General features: G+C 41.1%; 1 protein-coding gene and 1 non-coding gene across 2 annotated transcripts in view; one reads left to right on the forward strand and one right to left on the reverse strand.

Annotated features, from left to right (window-relative positions):
• The window catches only part of KALRN (kalirin RhoGEF kinase), a 717,152-nt gene that overhangs the window by 25,502 nt on the left and 667,918 nt on the right, over nt 1-23,732 (forward strand). The window lies entirely within an intron of this gene.
• LOC129325368 (small nucleolar RNA SNORA5) lies at nt 4,347-4,482 on the reverse strand. The gene has a single exon (XR_008596615.1). It is a non-coding gene; the product is annotated as a small nucleolar RNA SNORA5 (small nucleolar RNA).

The following is a 23,732-nucleotide window of genomic DNA, read 5'->3' on the forward strand; positions in this document are numbered from 1 at the left end:
CCTAACCTGCTTAATGTAAGAGCCACATAGAATAAACGTCAGATGTTTTGAGAGCCGCAAGACATGATGCATTGAAGTGACTTCAGATGAAGAGTTGGGTTTGGGGGAGTGTCCTGAAAGTTACAACACAGGAAGGGGTGGGATTTTGGTGCAGTATGCTGGAAGTGACATCATCGGAAGGGGTGGAGCATGGGAAGAGCCATCACCTGACCTTTGACTTGGACGTGACATCACAAAAGCGATAGCACATCCTTGCTAGGCTTCACCCCCAAAGTCCCCAGGTATTTTCTGAGGCAGACCCGGCAACCCCAAAATTTTTATTGAAAATATGAAAGATATGGAAAGAAAGATGGAAAGGGAGGGAGGGAAAGACATGGAAAGAAGGGAGAGAGGGAAATAAACTGAAATAAAATAAAATGTATGGCCATGGCAATACTCAGAGACCTCCGGGAGCCACACAATATGTCTAGAAGAGCCACATGTGGCTCCCAAGCTGCAGTTTGGCCACCCTTGGGATAGTCTCCCTCCCTTACAGTGTACTTGGCCACTTTTGAAGTGCTGCACCCTCATGTTATCAAGCAATTGCATTTTGGTTCCGTTATGTCACTTTCTTCCTTTGCTAGCATAGTGTGGGGTAACCTGAGGAGACTTGTTTGTAACTGCTTCTCAGAACACAAGGGTCCAGAGCTCATACAATAAACAAAGTAGATTCCATGAAATATTTCTGATATCACAAATCCCCCCTGGATTTGGAGAGTTCTTCTTTTGTTTTGCTCTGAATATACAATATGTGGACCTTCCTCAATGAAATGTTTAGCTTCTGATCCTTCAAAGCACTGGTGAGCTTATTAGTTCCCATTGATCGCTCACCACCACTCTCCAAGAGAGGTTTTTGAGGCTGCCTTGGTAAAGTATTTTGTTCTGATCTTTGCAAAAGATCATTTCCTTTAGCCAATGTTTTCTCATAGCAATTTCAACAGTTTACTTTTTGCTTGTCAATTAATTTTTCAAATGGAGGAAAAAGAGTTGTTGACATACAGAAATGTTTTGTTACAACATCAAAGTGCTTCACTTGCTCTTAAAGATGTACCTGCCAGAAACCTCTTGCCTTGCAGAGTGTATCGGTCCATATTGCACAAATCTTTTGCCACCAGTTCATAAAACTAAAATTAGTGTTGAAGAAATCAAGCATTTCTAAACAAGTTGAAGGCAAATCTTAATTTCAGTAGGTTCAGTTTGAGTGTCCAGGTTTGGAGATTTGCTTCCACACACATATGTTTTTAAGTCCAGGGTGCTTGTCTTGTGCTGTACAAGCTTAGAGGCAGGAATGAGCATAACATGATGTAATGAAAGCAGCATATCTCAACTTTTTTTCCAAATAAGGTTGTAATAGCAACATTCAAGTCAGTTTTCCTCTGGCTGTCTCAGCCGTGGTTCCTATTAGCACTCAGTTCAATAGCTGAAAGACAGAGTAACGATTCAATGGAGTCCTAAGCAGAGTTATACCTTTCTACATCAATTAAAGTCAGTGGATTTAGAAGGGTGAGACAGACTGTGCTTAGGATTGTGTTGTAGGCAACCCATTTAGTACTCAAAACTACAGTGGATATGCATAGTAGAGGCCTGAAGCTCATATCTATATTTTACTCTGTCATCATCACTGGGTCTCAAGATACAGTTGGAGACCACAACCTGCTGCAGCTAAGCAAGCAGTGCCTGGGTGGGAGACCTTGAGGGGATCCTGCATATGCCACCTAAAGTTCTATGATGAAATAAAGGTGGAATATAAGTGCAATACAATAAACAAGTAATGTTTACTTTACCTTTCAATTTTAAACCTTCAATATGGTTAACAAAAGTCATTGAATACAATAAAATTAATCACAGTAATAGTAAATTGGCAGGCAAAAACACAGCAGCAGCAATAGATGAATCAGTTAAACGCTTTGGAGAATATGACAGTCTTGAGCAGATGCTTAAAATACAGTGACGTAGTTGCCAGGTGAGAATCTCTAGATAAGATTTTCTACAACCAAGGTGTCCCTACAAAAAAGAAACTAATTTCTTAGGTAATTTCTCACCTGAGCTAAAAGGCACAGAGCACCTAGAACTGGACTTCTGAAGATGATTGTAAGATAGCAGCATGTTTGTATGGGATCAGACACACAATCTCTGAAATTGGTGAGTGGCAACTTTCTAGTTGATAGAAATGATAACTCCAGATGCAGAAGTTTTAATTTTTTTATTTTATTTTCAGAACAAAGAGAGGTACAAAAGAAGAAAAGGGAATAACAGGGTCAGAGGAACATTAGGATTTTGCACTACAAGAGTTAATCAGAATTTATCAATATTATATCTCCTATTCCAACTTCTGTGTGTCTTCTCAAACTAAATACGATCTTTTTCCTACACAGTATTCAATTTTAGATCAACTAAAGGTCAAAACAAGTGGTCTCCCTGTACATTCTAACTGCTATATCTTAGTATGGTCTAATACTTCTATACAGATCGTTTCTGTCTAGCTTAACTATTTTCCCGAAATTTCTATATCATGCATTCTACCTCATCACTGATATTTAACCAATTTCATCTTATCAAAACCTATCCAAACTATAACAATATATCAGGATACCATCCTATTCTGGTTTCTAAAACTAAGACATTTTATGCATTTTATCCTTTGTAAGCAAAATAATTTCCCCATTTCTCTTTGAATTCTCTCATTGGTCTTCTGTTTAAATAGCTTGTTAATTTTGCCATCGCTGCGTATTCTGTCACCTTATCTCTCCAGATTTCCTTAGTTGGGCATTCATCTTCCTTCCATCTGGTTTCAAATATCACCCTTGACACTGTAAGTGAATATCTGAATAGTTCATGTAGTTTTCTGTCTACGTTTTCTGGTAGTATTCCCAACAGCATAGTTTGTGGATTCATGGAGAAATCAAATTTTAAAATCTTTTGCATCTCAGCATGTATTTCTTTCCAAAAGTTTTTGCTTTTGTGGCAAGTCCACCACATGTGATAGAAGGAACTATCTGCTTCATCACATTTACAACATAACCCCGCATATTTCTTGTCCATTTTCTCAATGTCTTTTGGTATAATGTACCATCTAAAAAACATCTTGTGCCAATTCTCTCTTTATGTTTGATTTGCATCCTGGGGTGGATGCAGGTGAGTTAAATCTTGAGCTTAAGGGATGGGTGTGCTGATAGGTGGCAAGCAGCCCCCCCCCAGCTGTTTTTATTGGTGAAAGCAATGTGGAAGCTGAAAGTCCTTCCTTCCTTCTCACAGTGCTCCAGAGCCCAACAGACCAATTTTAAGATACATTGCAGTTTTTTGGTAGGACAGCAGATTGGGACAGGCTCCCCTGTCCTGACTTACACATGAAACATCTAGTTTGGACCTAAATTACTGAAGAGCACCCCCCTATACATAAATTTCTTGTTTTAGGTGAGAATTTTACAGTTGCAAGCCTAAGCAGAATCCCACTGAAGTCTGCTCAGTGGGGCTTACTCCCAGGAAAGTGTCTTTAGGATTGCATTGTTAGTAATTTAGGTGGGTGCTATCTTTTAATGACTTTTTGATAGAAGAGTGAATATTTGATCTGTAGGCCTGACATGCAGGGTGTTTCTGCTCTTTTCTATAAGGGAAATACTTATCATACAGTGTCCTTTCGTCCATAAGTGACTTTTTATAGTTTTCACTGTATGTTAGCTTTTATTTATGTGACTAATCCCTCAGTTCTCTAGCCAGGCTGCCAGCGTTCATTTCGGTGGTCTAGACTGTGCAGGTTGGTTGGTGCCTGTGTGATGGGGAGGGGCTGATACATATTTGGTCCTCCTCCTCAACCTGGGCTGAACTATGTCTGATGCTTGTCAACTCTAGGAGCCTGGCATCTGAGCTTTAGTACTGAATACAAATGCACTACACTGTAGTAGTGGGCACACATGATGAGAAAATGAGTTCAGTATCTGTTAAATAGGTGTGTATTTAGTTATTTATTTACACTATTTATAGTCCGCCTTTCTCGTTGAGATTGAAGGTGGATTATGTTGTGTAGGTCAATGCAGACCACTAAATGGGACACCCAAACAATGCAATGAGATTGGGATTGCAGAAATCTGAAACAAAGCATAACCATTAACATGGCATGTTAAATGAATACAGGGGCAACCCACTCCTGGGCAGTTATTTACATTGTTGACGGAAGCTTTTCTTGGGCCACCAACAGACCACGCTGCTGATCCTTCTCCTGCCAGCAAAATGACCTCCTCTTGGAGACGTTGCTTTCTATTGATCACTGGGCCCTGGGGCTCCTATGCAGACCTGCAGGAGGGAATGGAGCCTGTCTGCAACAATATCTTTGGTGTCCTCAAAGGGCTCTGAGGCTCATGAACTACAGATAGTTACTGCAGCAACTGTAACTTTGGACCAATCCTCACAATGGTAAAGGTGAGCATTGAATCTGACACAGCTGCGTTTGGGGGTTGTGCCCATAGGTTGAGAATGAAACATAGTAAGGCTATTCAGGAGGCTGTATTATGCATTTTTGTATGATGCTACCAAAATGGTAAAAACAAATCTAAGTGATCTAAATGCTCTGTTGTTTTGGCAAAGCCATCTGGCAGTCTGTGTGGCGGCTCTGCCCTCAAGAGCAATTTTAACCAGCTTGGCATGGCCCTATTAAATGCTAATTGAGGTGAAGTTAGAAGTCACCGTTTCTTTTGTTAAAAAAACTGAAAAAATGGTCCTCAAGCTGCATTAGAGATATTTCATACTTGAATGTTGACATACTCTTTGGATACTGTCTGTAATGTCCCACCATAACTGAAACAGAGTTCATACCAGCTGTGAAAACACAGATTTTCACCTGTGTTTTCTTCTGAGAGATCCAGATTTGAATCCCCACTCTGCGATGGAAGGTTGCTGGGTGACTGGGCCAGTCACACACACTCAACCTTACCTACTTCACAGGGTTGATGTGAAGATAAAATGGAGACAGGAGAACACTGTAAGCCACTTTGGGTCCCCACTGGAGATAAAGGCAAGCTTTTATAAATAAAGTAAATAAATAAAAATAACTTTGTTCTTGAGTTGCACCCTAGAATTATTTTATATACACATGCGCGCGCGTGCCAGTGTTCATCCCTGGAAACAGTCATATGCCTAGTAGAGGAACCAAGCTAACTCATCTGCGTCCACCTATGCAGGCAGGCAGGCAGGCAACAAGTTTTTAAATACCAAAACTGTAATAAAAAAGCATTCCAAACAAGTACAACTCAAAGCATTTTTTGTTGTTGATGTTTAAGGCAGCACAAAATGAAGGTGACTTGGCTAGAGGTAACTGAACTTTGTGGAACCACCAGGTAGAAAGCCCCTCATAGAATGACATACAGAGCACAACCACAAATCTATATTGCTCCCGGGGATGTCAGAATCCTACAGCTCAATTTAATACTTTGAATCAATTCCCCATTCAGCAGAGAGGAAAAGACGATCTCTGCTCTCTCTGCTGCTTAACTTGTAAGAGTTATTGAGTTAAGCCCTTGGAGAGCCTCCCCCTCCCTCCAGTTCCAAGGGTTTCTTATCTTAGGTGGAAGTTTGACAGTGCTATCTTAAGCAGAGTTACGCTGCTCTAAGCCCATTGACTGCAGTGGGTTTAAGAAGTGTGCAGCTCTGTTCAGGATTGCATGGCTAGTAATCTGGCTATGTGCTGCTTTTTGAGGGCTGAATGGCTTCTTAATAGGGGAGAGGAGAATATCTGAGCTGACTCCTTGGCCCACAGGGGCTCTCTCTCCTCTTCTGTGAGGGGGAAGTGCTCCATGCCTGTAATGGGGATTTGCCATAGCAGGCATGGAATGTTGTTCTGCACATAGAATAGAAGAGGAAGTTGTTATATATGCACAGCTCTGGACTCTGTTTTCACATAGATGTGAAAATAATGGATTATGGCTCTGGTATATAAGAGCAACTAGTTTGCAAAAATGTTAGTAAAAACTAGATGTCAAAGCTAGAATAAATATGGACAACAGAATGAATTCTAGATGTCAAAGCTAGAATAAATACGGACAAGAGAATGAATTTTAAATTGCCAATAAAAATGACATAGTGCAGCATTTTGTAAAAGTTTGATACTAAATCCTAAGTTTTGATTGATTTAAATTTATATGCTTATATCTAAATTCAAGCGCAACAATTTTAAATGCATGTTAATGTATGTAATTTTAAATTTACATTGTAGTTTAAGTAGGGCTTTGTTGGGATTTTCCAGGTATGGTGTCATTGTGCTGTTCTGTGATCACCAGGACTGAAAACTATTATTTGCCTTTAAACTTTTTCCCGGGTGCAGGATTTTTAATGCAATACTTCAGTGTAGAGAAGTACTAAGGGAAGAGCCCGGCATTTGCAAATAAGCAGCTTGTTATGAAGCTATGGAGAGGGGCAGCAGTTTAGGAATGACAGTTAAAAAAAAATCGTGTCTCATGTGGAGACCCATGGTTCTTACAGAATGAGTGCAAATGTGCACAATGGTACAAATTGTTCATTAAACAGTATCACTGAGAAATCTGACAAGTGTTTGTGACGAAGGCCTATAACAGTTGACCTTCATGATGTGGATTGAAGTGAATATGGATCAGTCTTTGTAATTGGCTGTCAGTTGTATGTTGGAAATAGAATAGACAGCTTGAATAAAAGAAACTTACAAAATCTGCTCGGCAGGCAAAAAAGCTTCTAAATGACGAGAAAAGCAGGATCCCAAGTTTTCTTGAACTTATCAGTGCCACTCAGACTTAACAGTCCAAGCGATGATTTCTCTCAAAATACACTGTCTAAAAACAATATCTGAAAAGTAGAGCAAACGGAAAATTCACTTGCAATGGAGGTTTTACAAGTTGTTGCATAAACTGATCTGTGGCTAGAAAACCTAGAATACTGCTGTCCATGCCAATGTGAAGAGTCAAACTTGTGCTATCTGCTAAGCATTGCCCCGCCCCCTTCCAAGTGTTTCCAGGAGCCCTGAGCTCGCTATAGGTGCAAGCTTTTGATACAAGCTGAGCCAAAGGGCTTGAACAAGGATGAAATACAGCTTGTGGGCATTTGGTTTGAGCAGCCATTGCTCACTGTACTTGAAGGCGTTCTGAATCAGGCTGTGTGGGGGAAATTGGTAAATGATGTCATTGGGCCTTTCTCTCCTTAATTTTTTGAAAAAAAGAATTGTGTGGGTCCCCCCCGCTTTTGTTATAGAATAATTTTAACCTATGTTACTCGCCTGGCCCCACTTTCGAGTGGGAGAAAAGCTGTATATACATATTTAAAATAAATAATAGATACAACACTTTCTATACTGCAAAAGAATTCATGGCCATGGCGTGCTTGATTGGTTAGAAACGGGGCAGATTTACATGTTAGAAGTGGTGATGGTGAAAGCACAAGTGACTCATGCAGCCTTTTTTGTGCTTTCTGCACAAAGAGAATTTGAGCGTCGTTTCTATGGAGAAATGAATTAGTTCCAAATGTGGATGTGCTTCCTTGTATGTTACACAGAAAACAGACACCATGGCACCTTGTGAAAATTTTTCTGGAGCCTCAAGGCTTCTGCTTGGCCATTGGAGATATGATTGGCTGTACAGATAGAATAATGGTCAGTGACAGCCCCTTTCACACTAGGACTTTAAAGCGTTTTCAGCACCTGTTTCGCTTCCCATGTTTGCAAGGATTTCATACTTGCAAGGTAGTCATGTGATGCAGAACCAACATCTCCCTGCAAACATAACACGACTTTTATTTTGAATCCACTTCCGAGTCGCTGCTGCCCCAATTAATGTCGGTGTGAATGCTTTTACTTCTCTTCTCCCTCCTCTCCTTTTCCTTGTTACTTGATTGGTCGGTGCAGATATAACCACATCCACCCTCCACAGTTCCTCCACTGCTTTTTCTGCCATTTTTTTGTTTTTCTAAAGAACAGTAACATTGCTGCGCTGCAACATTAAATGCTAATATGAACCATTTAACAACAGCTGGTCAGTGGCTGAGCGGGCAGGAGCTAGGTGTCTTACACAGGTGTTTGGTGGCCAGGTGCTGATACCGGGGCTGTTGCTCCAGCCTGCCTCTGTTGCTCAGTTGTTGGAGGACCGGGCGGAGCAGCTGTTCGGGGGCGAGGGACTGGCAGCATCAGGCTTTCCTAGCACTTGTGGCTGAGCTTCTTCCCTGCTGCTCCAGTCTTGCTGCCACCTGCCCCATCTACAGAGTACTATGGTTGCAGGCTGAATTATGGGCAGATGGTGCTCGGTGACCAGGTGGTGGTACTGGAGCTGTGGCTCCAGCCTGCTTCCTTTGCTCAGCTTATTGGAGGAGCAGGCGGAGTAGCTTTTTGGTGGCAAGGGACTGGCAGCATCAGGCTTTCCCAGCACTTGCAACTGAGCTTTCCTGCCACCGCTCTGGTCTTGCCACTGCCTGCCCTGTCTACAGAGCACTATGGTTGCAGGTTGAGTTGTGGGCAGCCGGTGCTCGGCAGGCAGCTTGGGGCATTGCTGTGGCCCGGCGCAGGGACTTGGCTCCTTCCCTCAGTGGGTGGCATGAGCATTAGCTTCCCCCCTCTTCCCTGGGCATATTAGATGTGCAGCAGGTCCCCAGCACGGTGGTAAGCGGGGCACTCACACCCCTTTTCATTGAGTTTGCAGCAGGGTGGTAACTTCCTCCCTCCCAAGGTTCGTTTGCTGTATATGTATATATATTCCTATCCTCAAAGAGGAGGGTTAAGGGCAAAAACATTCAACAATTGAACCATTTAACCCTTTTTAAAAACTGTGTGGAGAGGAAGCAATGCTGAAGTGGTTGCATTTGGGGCGGGATACTTTCAGTCCTGGTGAAGTGGGGATGGGATCTTGTCGGATAGACTATGTAGTAACATCACAATGTTACTACACATGCGCAAAGTTTTTTTTAAAAAGGTCATGTGCACTGCAAAGCTCCAGAAGCCCAAAACTGAATGGAGGCTTCGAAGCGGGATGCCATCTCCTATTTGTGAAGACAAGTTTTTTTGAAGAGATGCCTGGAACTATGCTGTCCCCCCAAAATTATTTATTGAAGAAGTGGTATCTAGAGTCTGGCAGAAACTGGTGGTTGGAATTTAAGACACAGCATCAGATTTTAGTACTCTGACACTCATATATGTTAATGTTGTCTTGGAAAGAAACTCCAGTAACTTAGTAGATCTCTTTGTGCCATGTAAACAAACCTCATGACATGTAATTATATGTACTAAGCGTATGTGTTAGAAGTGGCTGTTTTCAAAGCTATGGCACTCTTCAAGGGACTTTGTGGAAATGCTGTTTTCCTCATAAGCAACATACCTTCATCAAAGAAGTTTAAACCAGTAATGGTAACTACCATTATTCTAGAGCACGACTGACAATGTCAGTCCATGTCAAATGTAAGGTTTAGCAGGTGCTTTAGGTCTACTTCACATGTTTCATTTTGAATTTGACGGCTAGTTCTTAAGGAAAGGACTCATGTGCACAGTATACTTTATGAATAGCAGCTATGTGTATCTATACTTGGCTCCAGCCGACTTTTCATTCCATCTCATTCAATTTCCTTCCACTGCTAAATCCCCCATCCCACATGACTTTTGCCATGCAGGTCCAGCATAACCTCTTTTTGATACTGTTATTGTTTGGGTGGTCTTTGGGTGGGCCTCCTTCCTTTTTCACCAGCAGAAAAAAAAAAGCTGCTTGGAGCCAAACCCATGGCTGTCTAAAGTTCAAAAGTTGGCTGGAGCCAACTTATAAACACTGTGATTTATGCACATCATTCACAAATGACAGAGTACACATGTATTTTATACAGATCAGATAACCTGATTTTTTTAAGGTTAAAAAGCACCTTTGTCCTAATTTGGATTGGAGTTGCAATAGAGACAGTAGATGGATATTCCCTGTAGAAGATCCTCCAAGCTATTATTTATTTAAAATATTTATATGCTGCTTTTCCACTCAAAAATAGGATCCCTGATGTGGTGAACAACAGATAATTAACACATTAAAATTACATTTAAAATATAGATATAAATACAGTAATAAATACAGTTAAAACATACCAACATATAAACACACAGCCAGGAAAGAGGATCAATAAATGGTTACTGGGTATATGCCAAACAAAAATATCTTCACCTGCTGGTGGAAGACAGTGATAGAAGGAGATAGGCGAAACTCCCTGGGGAGGGAGTTCTGAAGTTTTATTAGACCCTGTAGGAAAAACATAGGTACTTGCATTGTACCTGTGTTTTTTCCCTCTTTGGGCCAATAGCAGTTGGAGGCAGGCAATTTCTACAAGGAAAATGTTGCTGGAGAAAGGGTCTTCCCCCGCAACACACCAAGGGCCTGATCTAAATCACTCCATTGCCATGGCTGCTTTTAAAGCTTAAGACTATGGCAAGAGATACTATCACAGATCTCCCAGATCCCATCTAGTTGCACCCTCAATCTGAGCCAGAAAATCTATAATTGTGAGCCAGAACATTCAGAAACAAGTAAAGTTGGGATTGTTGCCATCATGAATACTCATTTTTTTAAAAAAATGTACCAGGCCAAGGTACAAATTGGGATCAGAATGCACACCAGCAGTCTGATGTAGTAGCCATCACACTGAGAATATACAACTTGCTGAAATACACCTCTCTAGCCTGTGGAAAGAAATGTGATTGTATTGTGAGCACATTTGGAGATAGCTTTGGCATATTTTGGGTTTGATATCCCCACAGGCGTTTTATGGTAATTGGTCTTTTCAGTAGTGATTTTGCAGGAAGGCATAAACAAGGCTTGCATGCTGGGATTTAACATATGTTTTTCATAAAAATTCATATCCATGTGTCTAAGGAATAATGTATAATGCCACAGTATGTGAGAATGGAAAATACTATTTTGATGTCACTGTTATTGTTTGGGTTTCTAATGCGCTGTGCAAGGTTTCTGAGGTGACTTGGTGTCCCCAAAGAGCAATTGTACTAGGAGAAGCATATCATTCTTGGCACGAGACTGGCTAAGCACACATTATATGGGAAATAAGATGCTATATGTCATTCAAGCTGAATGTCTTTTGCCTTTTAAAAATGTCCAGGCTGGTTCAGATTCTGTTCCCAACAGAGATTAATGGGAATTTTGCCATTCAGTTTAACAAGAGGAGGAAACAGTCTTTCACTAGCAATGCAAATATGATCCAGGTATTATGTTGCAAAAGTCCTTCTCTCTTCCTGGGTAGATTTCAGATATTTAAGCTAAATATATTATGTATGATGTTCAAGCTTGCAACTGTTCTTAACTGTATACTTCCTGTATCAGCTATTGACTGGCTGCCTGGGGAACCCTGTACCCATTGCACAGACTATATTGCGCAAGACTTGAAATCAGAAAAAGTACCCTAAATCAAAGTGTTCCTGGATAATGACAGAAAAGCAGTGTGTTGAATAATGACAAATCATTCTATAATGTGGCTCTACTGAGTGAATGTCACGTAAGCTATAAATCACTGGCCAGATTCTTCTGTCTTTGGAGTTGCTTGTTTTCTTGTGAAACAGTGATGGTTATACTTTTCGTTCGTGCACCTCATGCTCTCTGCCATTACAATAAACACATCTGAATGTCCTTGAAGAAAGATTCCATCCACTCTTGTTAATCAAGCAGGCCCTGGAAGCAAACTGTTTTTTTTTATGATTAGATTCACTGACAGCATTCAAGTCTTCTTATAATTCAATGGTATGAGGAGGGGGATACCATTCCATTAGTGGATATAGTCCTTCAATACATCAAACCAATTTCAGCAATAAGACTATAATTTGTGCAATATTTATTAAGATATACTATTAATATATTAATATTAATATAGTACTATTAATAGTACTATTATGCTTTATGGTCTTGTTTGCTCTTGCAACAGCTACATGAAATATGTTATTGGTATTCTGGTGTGCGCAGATAACTTAGTCTTGCATTAGACATCTTGACTAGTCTGTGTATGAGAAGTTTTGTTCAAGCCCATTGTTTTTTCTGTGGTACCAGTCGGACCATGAAAGATGAATGAGGCTGGTTGCCTTAGGTAGCAACTTTTAAGGCCAACAAAATGTGATTTTGGGGGGGGGGGACTCTTTTTTTAACCACTATATGGAGGATTTTGGATTCCTCCCCCCTCAGGCACCAAAAAGTCTTAGGTTATTGGGTTATATTAAAATGGCCCAAGCTACCCCTAAACTGCTAGATCCATGATTTATTCCATACAGTCTCTAGTCACGTGCTTCAAGATGATAAATGTGCTCATTTATTTATTTATTTATAGAACTTTGTGGTTGCCTTTACAGCATTGTAGCATTCAAACCATTAAAAACTCCTTATAGGAACAATTAAAATAGAGGAAAATTTGACACTCGAAAACTTCTTGACATATTTAGCAGAATTTGGCAAGCCTAACCTATACAACAGAATGTATCCAGAGTGTTTTTGTTTTTTTTAAACAAATCCTCATGGCTAAATGCTGAGGACATTTAGGCCCGCGCCTTCAAATTCAGAAGGAAGCAGCTGTTTTCTATTATTAACCAGGGAAAAAGCCTGAAGAGGAAGGTTCATCACAGGTATGTATTTCACAATTAAATCTTGCTGCTACAGAATGAAGACAGAAACTTCTCTCTTAGCGTGACAAAAAAAAGATGTCTCCCAGCTTTTCCCTTGGTGCTGAGAAGTTGAAGAAGGAAGGTTATGTAAGGTAACTTATTGAGTAGCGCAGTTGCTGAACATAATGTATTATTTTGGGGAAAGGCTGGAGGTTCCATCTTCCCAATGCACACATCCCAAAGAAAACTCAGTGCGTCTCAGGCTGCGATTCTATACACGCTTGCTTGAAAGTGAATCCTACTGAATATAAACCCAGGTACAGATGACAGGGAGAGAGAATGAGCATGAGTGTGCTGGCCACATTCCCTGCCCCTGCGTAATCTCCTGGTCATCGGAAGGGTGTGATCATTCAGAGGAAGTGGTTGTGCACGCCCCATCTTGTTCACTGCTCTGGGTGAGGCACTAATCTGTCTAGAAAAGTGGTATATAAGCACCATCATCATCATCCCCATGATCTGCTTCTTTCCAAATGTTGCTCCTCACAGGGAGGGAAATCCACATGGTCACCACTGCAGATAAGGCTATTGACAAGGCTGTTATTTAGATGCAGGGGGCAGGACCAGTGTGCTTGTGCCCTCCCTCCCTGCACATTCAGCCGTAAATTAAAAGCACTCTGCATGTGCTTTCAATCATTTTGTTACCAGAGATTCTGAAAAATGTTACCACCTGAAAGGAATTGTTGATTGGTGTAAAAAACCCGGCCAAACATGCTGGCTGGGCCCAAAAGAGAATTCTGGAAAACTTGGAGAAACTAAGTGAAAAGCAGTTCCCAGAGACAGAAATCTAGATATAGATCCAGAGGAGTTAGCCATGGTAGTCTGTAGTTGCAAAATAGTAAATAGTCCAGTAGCGCTTTTAAGACTAACCAACTTTATTGTAGCATATTGTAGAACCACAGCTCTCTTGGTTCTTGAAAGCTTATGCTACAATAAAGTTGGTTAGTCTTAAAGGTGCTACAAGTCTAGATATATTGTCTAATGTCAGTCCTAGAATTGATTATGTTCTGTTTCAGCATTTCTTCAGTTCTTTATTGGATCCTTGCTAATGCTATGTCTTTGTAAACGTGTATTTATTTACCCAATGGCATTGTTTATGGAAATGTCCATGATACTGATTGTACTAATCTCATACTATGTAATCTGCCTTGAGTGTCAGTGAGAAAGTTGGACTATAAATAAATAAATAAATAAATAAATACATTTAGCAGAATGAGAAGCACCAAGGCCAAGTAGCCAGAGAAACATTCGTCCTCTGAACTCCATCTTGTTAAGTTATCAAAACCCAGATTGGGGATAATTGCTCTGGTGTGTGCATGCCTCAGTTGCAGAGAGCTCTGATCACGTGTCTCAGTAAGGCTCCTAGAGTCTGCCCATGTTGCTGGCCAATATGGGATAAAAATGAAGTTTCTAGTATGGTTCTTTGTTTGCGGACCAGAAGTTGGGCCCTTGGCCATTGTGTTCTGATGCTGGGCAAGGTAACATTTTATTTAGGGGGCAGAGGATCCTAGCAAGTATGTTAGGATTTTTAGATAAGTAGTCTTTGTTGTTTTTATTATCCTGTCTTTCATACTTTCTATTCATAATGTTTTTGAACAGTTCTTACTAAATATATTACTTTTTAATATTGTGTGGAGTTACTAGGTTCTTGGCTTCAGTTGGAGTACAGCACCTTGGTCCCTTGGCCTGATTGCCAGTTACCTGTTCTATGGGAACTTAGCAGGGAAGTGGTCTACTTTGCAGGGTTGACTTCCAAGTTGACACCTAGTAGGGCTAGATACTTTATTTCCTCGAGCTCTGAGCTTAGGGTTAGTCAGAGGCAATTGGTTTTACCCTGGGGCTGCAAGAATTTCTTGCCCCCCTGCCGCGCATGTTTTTTTGCAATGCCTACCACCTGATAGTGGTGACAGTTGGAACTCCTGTAAGTCTGTTTGAAACCAGCATCCCTCATTCTGGTTTGGGTTGGTTGTATATTGTTAATTACCTAATGGTACGAGAATGCCTTTAACTTCTACATGTGGCCAAAGCCCTCCCTGCTTTGTGGTTCCTCACAAATAGAAAAAGAATTCTTGAGCTCAGGATTTAGAGTTAATTAAACTGAGACTTGTGGTACACGTATCCTTCTTTGTCTCATAAACCTTACTTTAAATAGTAGGGTAGTAAATAGTTTTAGAATACACTTGTCTTCTTCTGCAGTGTTGCAAGGGAGGAGAATGAAGGCAAAATCAGAATTAGTTAGCTCTACCTCACCAGTCCCAATGGGAATCAGCAGCCGCTAACAATTGGCAGAACTAGATATGCTCTAGGGCCTCTTTTGACTTTTGATTCTTAGCAATTTTATACATACTATAATTGCTACAATAATAGTATCGAAAATTTTAAAATTATAGTAGTTTTTCCTGGTTTTCTTTGTCTCCTTTCCTTGGAAACAAAGTTACATGCAAGGCTTCCCTGATGTACACCCACCCATGCAGCAGTAGCCAAGCCAGAGGTGCATGTAGATCCCCTGTATACAAGTTACAGTGAACACATATACATCCTGTTTGTATGCACATGCATCTTTTGGTAAAAGTCATCACATGTACACTTTAAAAATAAAGCCTGAGACTAGTTGGATTTACGTTGCACATTCAGCCATATACATATTGAATGCATGAGTTTTGAATATAGACTGATATTGGTTCCAGCGCATATAACCTTCTTTTCTAGTTATTTGCTGGCTGGAGTCAAATTGATAGTTCCCCACCCCAAAGTCAGTGAATCTGCTTTTGCTACAGTTTCATGTTCCAGTGATGCACGTAGAAAGCCATAATATTATGTGATGTAATCTCTGACTCCCTCGGAAGACTTACTTCATCTTTGCTAGAAGTAGCAATTAAGTTTCTTTTTTTAAAGTGTCTTTTGGATCCATCCAGCTGCTCACGGCTTCTAGCTGAAACACAAGTATATCCAAATGGACTTTTTCCAAAGTCAAATACTCTCTTCCTCTTTTTGGCTTTGCTTTTAATAGCATTAACTATTTTTGAGTATTGTTGGCGTTATGTTGAGTAAAAACAGCAAAATTAGTCAATTGTTGAGGGGAAAAAAGAGTGATAAGCTTTATTTACCAAAGAAACCAAAAGAAGGAAGAATATTGTGATGTGAACCTAAACTTGGAACAGAGTTTGGGGGGAATAGTTTTTTTTTTTTAATTCAAAGCGGAAATTTGAACATGAATGCAATCACTCATGTCAAATGAATCAAATTCAATTACTATTCAGCTCAGTTGGTATTCATATGGGGGCACAGGACAGTTTTTGATTTCTTTTAATCAGACTAATAATACATCGAGACAAATCAAATCTTTTCAATATAGGTAGGACTGACTGGCTTATTAGTTAGTCAGTTGTACTAAATACAAATATCATTAATTGAGAGCCAGGGTGGTGTAGTGGATAGAATGTTGGGTGTCGGACTAAGATAAGGGGGACCCAAGTTTGAATCTCCACAGTACCATGGAAGCCAATCATACACTCTCAGTCTAACTTGTCTCACAGGATTGTTGTGAGGATAAAATGGAAGAGAGGAGAATTATGTAACCCACTGTGGATCCCCACTAGGGAGGAAGGAAAGGTATAAATAAAGTAAGTAAGTAAATAAATAAATAATCTTGATTATTTATTTATTTAATTTTATTTATAGTCCATTCTCCCTGCAAGCAGACTCATAACGGAGTCACAACACATAAATATATATAATAAAAACATACGATAAAATATTGGTAATAATCACATAAAACTGCACTAAAATACTGTGCTGAAACATCTACGGTGGTCACATTGCACCCCACATCTCAAAACATCCTCAAGGTACACAGGGCAGGGTGGCTAGGATTTACTAGATATAGGTCAGAATGTATCCCCCACCCCCGCTGGGAGGGGCTTGTTGTGCGATTAGTATGCCTCAACCACCATAAGCCTGGTGGAACATCTCCATCTTACAGGGCTGGGAAAACAATAACAGATCTTGCTGAGACCCAGCCTCTACAGACAGAGAGTTCCACCAGATAGGTGCCAGGACTGAAAAAGCTCTGGCCCTGGTTAAATATGTGAAAAAATGGGGCAAAGTATGGTAGCATAAATTGTACTGCGTCCCACCATAGTGATTTCTAAAGTGGGAAATGCTTAGATAAAATTTCTTGTCTGCTAGTGGTAACATTTTACTTTTTAAGACTCAAACCTTCATGTTTCCTCTGTGGTCTTCACCCTCAACAACGAATGAAAATTCAAGAATACTGAAGTAGATTTTTAAATATCTGTGCGTTCAAGTAGTAATCCTAACTTTTGCTAATAACAAAAACTTGAAGATGCTCATACTGCATATTTTCATATTTTAAGCCCAAACAGTAGACTTGTTTTCTGTGTAGGTAACTCTGAGCTAGATTAATCTTTCCATGGTGAAGATTCCAGATGGGTAGCTGTGTTACCAATAGTAGCAAAATCAAGCAGGAGCCCAGTGATACCTTAAAGACTAACAGAATTATTCCAGTATAGGCTTTTATTAGTCAGAGCTTACCAGATTTCTCTTTTATTTTTCCAGATTTATCCTGTTTGCTTTGGATCTGCGCTAGTACAGATACAACATATTTTTCTTAATTTGCAAAGGAACTGATGCTTAATTTATAGAGAATTGTCTTTTGATCAGACCTAGAGTTGCCGTGTTCCTGCTTCTTGTGGGAGTTCCCTCATGTTCAGCTCCTGACCTCTGCTGCAGCTTGGTGGACCAGCCAGGGAAAATGAAGAAAAAAATCCCCAACAGCGTGACAGCATAATATCTTCCCATGGAAAATCCAGAAGTAACATCATGCCACTCTGGGGATTGGCAGGAACTTTGTGATTTTACTATAGAGTTTCTGCCAATTCTTTGAATGGTGTGACATCAGTTACAGGTTTTCCCCAAAAGTGACATAATGATGTTGCAGCAATGGTGCCCCCCCATCCCGCTGCCCCCTAGTCTCCCTTTGGGTGCTGGCCAGTGGCTGACAATCCTAATATGACCACTCAAGTACTGCAATAGCAAAGCTTGCTAGGTGAAAACAAAGCACAATGCAAAATGCTTTGCATGCCCTTTAGAATTCACATATGAGTTGGTTGTGGTTGCTCAAGGATGAAGTTAAGTCTTCACACTTGAAAACAGCTTCTAAATTTCTGATAAGACATGGTCCTGTTTATACATATTCTGAAATTAGCCTGAGATTTACAGCCAGTTATGCAAAATGTACATTTAGCAAAGTTGGATATTGTGCTGGCATATAGTTCATGATATGAGAGAAGGTTTAAATTGGGTCCTCAATGTAGTGCTCGTGGCCCCCATTGCACCTGCTGACACCTTTCTTGGTACCTGCTAGGTGTTTTTTAGAAATTGGATGGGGCCAGATGAGCTTGTTGCCTATTAGAGATTTTATTGGCTGTGCAGATTTTTAAAAATGTTGCTTTAACAGCACCTGTGACTGAAAGTAAGCTATGGCAGCTGTTTTATGACTGGCTTCACCTCCTGTGACAGCCACTTTATGGCTGCACCTGCCACTCTATGTCAGAATTCCAAAGGTGCCCACAGGCTCAAAAAGGCTGGGGACTCCTGCTTTGGATGAACATCATAGATAAACTCATTAAGTGCGGTTGCATGTCCATCATTTTCCAGGACCCACTCTTCCCTTTCAGAGTTTCCTGGGTGATATGTGAGAGAGATGAAGAAAGAATAACCTTTGAGGGTGGCTTTCTGTGTCACAAGAAGTGATGAAAACCAGGTGTACAACTAAATTGTGCTTCTACTTTTAAAGCTTCCAGTATCATATGTGGAAGGGAGAACTCGCGCATTTGGCCTGTAATGGAATGGGGCTCTGGGATCTCATTCTGATGGTAGATAATGCAGATTTCCACTTTGCATGCTACATCAGTAATGCAAACAATGAAAGAATGTGTCACTTGAACTCCCGCTTTTCTGATTCTAACAACACGTGAAATGTGTTTGACTCTTTCTCACGCAAACAAACACAGGTGGCAATTTTCTATATCCTTGGGATGCTGTTCAGCAATCTCCAGATAAAATTAGCTAGTGAAGCCTATGTTAGACAGCACTGAGCTGGTATAAACTGAGCACTTCAGTTAATGTAATAAAAAGGCATTGAAGATGTTTCGCTGAAGAAAATAATTGCTTTTGCTTCCCCCCCACCCCCCCAGGCAAGTGCTTTAGTGCTGCTTTGTCATCTTTCTTACTTTCTGTTCTCAACACTCCAAATAACAGTAAGTTGGTTGTTTTATTAAATTACAGTGTAGGAATTTCTGTTCTACACTGTTTTACAGCAAATTGCTTTGTTCCAAAGTAAGCACACTGATCCTGTACTAGTACAGCCAAGCCAACACCTCTCTGCCCCACTGTAGTTTTCATTCATTAAAAAAGTTTTGAAATGACACCAAAGATGCAGTCTACTGAATTCCAGAATTAAACGGAGAAACTTCTAACTACATGAATAATTGAAAAATAGACCTTTTCTGCATAGGATTTTCCCCTGTCAGTTCTTGCTCCATACAGCTTCGATGTTTCTCCTGACTTCTGTGTACTGCTTTTGGTGTTTCTCCTGACTGTCCCCTGATTTCTTTGTGCATTTTTATGCCTTTGGTTTTCGCTTCAGCTTTTTTGTTTTTCCCTCCATTTCCCCCCTTCTTTTGAGGCTACTTTTACCCCCAACTAGACATAGGCATGGAATGGGAAAAAAACAAACCACGTAGTTCGTGGTTCATTCATTTTCACGGAACATGAACCACAAATTAGCCAAACAAGCCAGTTCCGAACCGGTTCAAGGGAGCCCAGAATGGGCACCTTCATGCTCACAGCCAAACTAAACAAGACTTTCCTAATGTCCAATACCCACCAAATTTGCAGGTGACCTAGTCCTCACTGTCCTCTAAAGACCTCCCAAGTTTCAGAGAGATTGAACCCCGGGAAAGGCATGATCCATGGGTCCTCTCCTTTCCTGTAATTTTCTCTTTGCAATGGCAAAAAGTGGAGTGTCTTCTGGCAGCTACTTTGAGGGGCTGGCCCTTTTCCTGGCTGGATGGGCCAGAGTGGGAGCTCTCTAGTTCACAGGGACAGCTGCCAATCAAACGTGGAGGCCTCAGATTGGGGGCAACCAAAAGACTGCCACTGTTGCCTGGGCGATGGATTGAATGGCGCAAAGTGTCTGGCTTCCTCAACCAGCAACAGAACGGAATGGAACAGTAGGAAAAGTCATTTGTTCCGTAAAAACGCGGATCCATGGAACGCGTTTCTTTGAAAATAAACCAGCCGTTCCATTTGGAATTTTGTTCCGTAGTTCATTTCGTGCCCATCTCTACACCCAACCTTTTTTTAGAAGCTGATTTTTAGTTGCCTTTTTCCTTATGCATAATATTTTTGTTGGCTTTGTTTTTCCTGCCCATTCCTTCTCACCTCCTACCCAGATTTCAATTATTTGTCTTTCTTTATTATCCACGCCTTCTGCTTTCCCCCCTTCCTTCCCCTGTTATGCAGTCTTTGTATGGGGAGCAAATGATAATTCTCAAATGTGCTCATTTATCAAGTACAGCAATCAGAGAATTGCCATCATGATGATTCTCATTCATGAGCATTCATCTACTATGAATTAGAGAATCATCTTTGTGGCAGTTCTCATATATGAGTATTTACTTACTATTGATTGGAAAATCATTATCATGGCAATTCTCATACTCGAGCATCCCTCTTTCTTGTTTCACAGACTGAACTCCTAAGCAACATGATTAGGTGGTTTCATACTGAGGCTCTTTTTTATCTGACCAAGCCCATAAATGAGCTCAAGTATGATTGTTTCAGCTGCTTCCTTTTTACCTTGACATTTCCCCCTTTTCTCTTTCCCCCTTGCCACCCCCCCCCCTCTGCTTTCAGAGCTTGTCAAGGTTTGGCTTGGAGCTACCAGAGAATCACCAAAGTGTCACTTCCTTCCCCATTAGTTTCTGAGGGGGTTGATCAAGGTGGGGTGGAGGGAATCAGATTTTTCTCCCCTTGTCTTGGTTGGAGGTTTTGAAATTAAGTGCTGATATCCTTATAAGCATGCACACAAAATTGAAAAAGGTGTGTGTGCTGTGACACTGCTGGTGATGCCATCGATAACAACAGGATCCTGGCTGAAAGTCCTGATTATTTAAGGCATGTGTGGAAGAAAATAAACTAGCCCCGCAATTGTAAAAATGCAGAGGGAGAATTTGATCTTTGTGGATCAACTGCTAACAAAAAAGGAGTACGTTGGGCATGTGGAAAAGGTCATAATCTCTAGTTTCCTCTGGTCCCTCACAGCTTATTGAATCTTTATTCTGAGAATGGTTTCATGAGCAAATAAGTGTCAGGAACACACCATTCTACCATTGGACTGACTATTTGGTCATTTGACTATCTGTTCAAATCAGGGAGAGACTGATCAGCTTAGGTTCAGAGGTAAGTGTGTGATCCCTTCTCCTGAGCCAAGCAAGCATCTGAGGCTATTTGAGGACTAGAAGTCATCTGCTCTTGATACTGTTGGAAGGACGCCCTTCTCCAGGCCTTATCATCTGTATACTTGAACATTGGGGAGAATTTTCTCCTTGGAAAAGATGGAGAGGGATGAGGCCAAGAAAGGAAATGTACAGTGCTTTCCTCACATTGCTCTGCCTTTTCAAAGGTGAGGTGGGGTAACAACAACAACTTCACTTATGTACCACTCTTCTAGACAAATTAGCACCCCACTCAGAGTGGTGAACGAAGTTGGTGCTATTAGTTTCCACACAACTGTGGAGCTGGGACTGAGAGGAGTGGCTTATCCAAGGCCACCTGCTGAGCTCATAGCAGTAGAGAGAGGGCAGCGTAAGGCAATTTTCACCTTCTCCTGACCTGCCTAATTCATTACCACAAATTACCACAGATCCACTCTACTACTATATTCTGTAGAAACCAATGCAACTCGTTCCCCCAGGTCTTCGTGCAAAATGGCTCCCATGGTATTTTCCACACTGGTATGGGCACGTGTACTTCCCCCATTGCTTCTCTCTCTGCCAATACAGTGCAGAGACAACAGGACTTTCACATGGCAGGCTTCCCTGAGCAAGTCCCCTGGCAGCAGCCATACCCCCTCATGTTATGGCCAGAGGGAGTGTGTGTGTGCTTGTTGCATCTGAGAGGGCAAACCCCCACACTTCCCTCTTCCCTTGGCTATACTTTCTTTGGTTCTGCCACCACCAAACCTTTTTCAGGCTTTTCTTTCACCAGTAGTTTGGCCCTGGTGAACAAAGTGGCAGCATGAAAGTGTCTGGGCACATGGGGAAGAAACTCTGACACAGCTTGCTGTTAACCAAAGAAAGATCTTTATTGTACTAAACTAGAGTATATAATGCAGAGCACAGAAAATGCAAGGATGTAAGTATCAGAACACAAAGGCTAGGCAGCTAACAAAAGGTAGAGGGGAGAAAAACATTTTAGCTAAATTAACTTGAGAGACACTGAGGTTATCTGGCATTCCAATCCATTTTTAGGATTGGTATACATCTCGCCAGAGTGTCTAGAAGCTGCCCCTTTATCTCCTTTACTCCTTGTCCCCAGCGAACACACACAAAGAGCATATAGATCTTTTAAACCATTCTCGTGAGAGGGTGGGCGCTCCACCACCAATCCAAAGCCAGGGAAGCCTCCCTACGAAATGTTAAAATATTATCTAGATATAATAATATTGTTGCTGATTTAAAACAAAAACAACACCTCCAGTGGAGGGGTGAGGAAATGGCTGCTGTGGGGAAAATGGCTGCCATGTGGCGAGGACTGGGAAAACTGAACCTTCCTGTCCACATGCAGTCTTCGGACTTTGCTGCAATCTTTCCAAAACTTTGGAGCAAATCAGGTTTGGGACAGTTCAGGAAAATGTCAGAGATACCCCAGGAAGTTACAAATGCATCGGTGTGCTGTGGGGAACCACAGAAAAAAAGTTTCCCAATATCATCAAACTCAGGGCAAATAAACTGTGTGGAAGTGGCTCATGTTTAGGGGTGCCATTCCCCCGCCTGAGGCGGGGGATCTTCTGCTCTCGCTTTCCCCTCGTGCCCAGGGGCGCAGTGAGATAGGTACCGGGCTCCCAATCACCCACCGAGGGAGTCAAGGGACCTGGCAACTCTACTCATGTTATAGTACTGTACATTACAGGAAAGAGCCACTAACACTGGGAAAAAACCAACCACCCTTGGACATTGATTCCTTGGTTTGTTGAAAAAACAATATATTTTTCTAAAGACATGCAGCTGAGAGAAAAGAATTTTTTTCACCAACCCCCTACCCTTTTAATTTGCTGTTTTCCAATTAGCATCAAAGATGTGTCAGTATTATTTAGAACAATTAATGTTTTAAGATGAGAATCACCACAAACATTCGCAAGTTTTTTTTCCAGTGGTGCCAAATTGAAAACATGCACAATTTGTTCAGTTGCTAGTACACTCAAGTTCCTTGGTTTTTTAAAACTTATTTCTTGTTTACTGATGAGAATTATGGAGTCTGATTTTTTTCCCCATTCTTTATACAGTATACACTATACAGTAGAAGAGTCCCGTGGCGCAGAGTGGTAAGCTGCAGCAAGCTTGTCATGACCTGAGTTCGATCCTGGTGGAAGCTGGCTTCAGGTAGCCAGCTCAAGGTTGACTCAGCCTTCCATCCTTCCGAAGTCAGTAAAATGAGTTACCTGAGAGTAAAGTGTAGATGACTGGGGATGGCAATGGCAAACCACCCCATAACAAAAGTCTGCTAAGAAAACGTTGTGATGTGACATCCCCCCTTTGGGTCAGTAATGACTCAGTTCTGGCACAGAGGACTACCTTTACCTTTACCTATACAATATAATTTTCTAGTTTTTTACAGTATAACTAAGCTGGTTCATTTATGATAATATATATCAGCAGTATATGTTAAAGAGAGTTTATCATAGTATGGACAAGGGCCAATATGATTTTGTAGTGCCCTGTGCTTATTATTTGGTGCGTTGAAGCTAGGATGGATTATGTTG

The sequence above is a fragment of the Eublepharis macularius genome, chromosome 2 (genome assembly GCF_028583425.1).
Source record: "Eublepharis macularius isolate TG4126 chromosome 2, MPM_Emac_v1.0, whole genome shotgun sequence".
In the NCBI taxonomy this organism is placed as follows: domain Eukaryota; kingdom Metazoa; phylum Chordata; class Lepidosauria; order Squamata; family Eublepharidae; genus Eublepharis; species Eublepharis macularius.